The sequence below is a fragment of the Aplysia californica genome, unplaced genomic scaffold (assembly GCF_000002075.1).
Source record: "Aplysia californica isolate F4 #8 unplaced genomic scaffold, AplCal3.0 scaffold00504, whole genome shotgun sequence".
NCBI lineage: Eukaryota > Metazoa > Mollusca > Gastropoda > Aplysiida > Aplysiidae > Aplysia > Aplysia californica.
The window spans coordinates 470,826-473,358 of NW_004797774.1; positions in this window are offsets into that span (position 1 = coordinate 470,826).

The following is a 2,533-nucleotide window of genomic DNA, read 5'->3' on the forward strand; positions in this document are numbered from 1 at the left end:
CTCGCTCTCGCTCTCTCTCTATCTCCCCCCTCTCTCTCTCTCTTTCTCTCTCTCCCATCTCTCTCTCTCTCCCTCTCTCTCTCTCGCTTTTCCTCTCTTTCCCCTACCCACCCCCCCTCTCTCTCTATCTATTTCTCTCTCTCTCTCTCTCATTCTCTCTCTCTCTCTCTCTCACTTTCTCTCTTTCTCTCTCTCTCACACACACACTCTTTCTTTCTACATCTTCCTCTCTCATTACCCTCTCTCTCTCTCCGCCCCCCTCTCCCCTCTCTCTCTCCCCTCTCTCTCTCCCCTCTCTCCTCCCCTCCCTCTCCCCCCTCTCTCCCCCCTCACTCCCCTCCCCCTCACTCTCCTCCCCTCCCGCTCTCCTCCCCTCTCCCCCACCCCCTCTCTCTCTCTCATTCCTTGATCTCCACACCCCATCAGTAACTCTTATCTACGTGTGTCCGATACTCCCATTTTTCCACACGCTCGCTATGACCATTTACTTTCCCTCTCCCTTGCGGCCAGCAAATCACGTGATCCAATTACAATAATAGCGACCCTTGACCCGGAAGCTGATAAAGCAGCCCGGGTCCTGTCTCTCTCATTGGACGGCAGCCGCAGATGTGGCCAGTTCTTTACGGCCCTCCTATTGGCGCCCTGTGCTACAGGAGGGAAATAACTACCAAATAAACACGGGACAAGAAAAAAAAGGAAAAAAAAAAGAAAAAAGAAAGAAAAAAGAAAGAAAGAAAATACGAAAGCAAAAAAAAAACCCAAAAAAAAAACAACCAATAAATAAATAAACTGGGTTTTAAAAAATTTTAAATAAATAAAAAGCGAAAACGAGCACAAAAGGAAATGGCGAGAATTTTCAAAAATAAAAGATAAAGAAAACGAAACCAAAAACCAATTTTTCAAAATTATGAATTATAGAAAAGGATGTGGTATATCGTGGCATCATAGAACTGATTTAACAATATCAATGTATTTATAGATAGATAGATAGATAGATAGATAGATAGATAGATAGATAGATAGATAGATAGTGAGAGAGAGAGAGAGAGAGAGAGAGAGAGAGAGAGAGAAGAGAGAGAGATATAAAAAGAGAGAGACCATTTAATTTCTTTTCTAATGTAGGACGCAATTTCGATATTTTCTGAGGTGGGCCATGAGGGATACAACATTCCAGCAAAAGAACCGAGATACTCGGTAAAGATTTTCCACACTTGGGAATCGAATTGCGATCTCCTGCATGCGACATCGAAGCGCCTAACCGCTACACCATAGTACTGATAGAGGTAGACGGAGAGAGTGAGAGAGAGCTAGGGCTGACGATATATATATATATATAGATAGATAGATAGATAGATAGATAGATAGATAGATAGATAGAGAGAGAGAGAGAGAGAGAGAGAGAGAGAAAGAGAGAGAGAGAGAGAGAGAGAGAGAGAGAAAGAAAGTGAGAGAGAGAGAGAGAGAGAGAGAGAGAGAGAGAGAGAGAGAGAGAGAGAGAGAGAGAGAGAGAGAGAGAGAGAGAGAGAGAGAGAGAGACACGATGCGACATATATTTAATTTCGAGAAAGAATTGTTTCGTGAAGATAGATCTATAACGAATGACACTTCTTGACTAGACAGAAAACACACACACACACGCATACACACACACATACACACACACACACACACACACACACACACACACACACACACACACACACACACACACACACACACACACATGCGCGCGCACACAGAGAGAGAGAGAGAAAAAGAGAGAGAGAGAGAGAGAGAGAGAGAGAGAGAGAGAGAGAGAGAGAGAGAGAGAGAGAGAGAGAGAGAGAAAGAAGATGAAGTTGAGCCAGAAACATGACATTACATGTGTATCGATTTGAACATCAGTCTTACTCCGCGGGTGTTTGGCGGGTGCTCTGGTGTTGTTTTCTCCTTCTTTCTCATAAAAAAAATCTATCGATCGGCCTTACCTCTCCTCCTTCTTGTTTGTGTGTGGCATTCTCTTGTAACAGCTCGAATCTTCGGCACTTATAGATGACCTTATTGTGTTGCAAGTAGCGTTAACTTCTCACTGCTAAAACTATACTAAAGTAGTAATACCCTTGGAGGTAATACCCATGTATAAAAAGTACCCTGACCTAGACGCCCAGTACAAGAACGCATAAACAACGCATGAACCCAAACCCAACCAAAGAACCAACCTCTCCAAATCTACGGAGGTAATTTATTCCTCCCAGATGGTTCCTGGTGATTAATTACTCCCAGTGATACAGACGTGGAAATCACACGTGACCACCCATTGTTTTACCCTGGAAAACTCACATCTTTCCATTGTTTTACCGACCTCGGCCGGATGTGATATCAGTGGGCGTGCCGGAAAGGGTTAATTTGATGCCTTTCCGAATGCTTTGAGAACTGGATGTGGTGAATCTATGGGTGAATCTATGGGTGAATCTATGGGTGAATCATGTCTGCTGTTCACAGCTCTGTACTTCTAAGTACAATATAGGACTGAATTTCAAGGATCCCCCCTCCC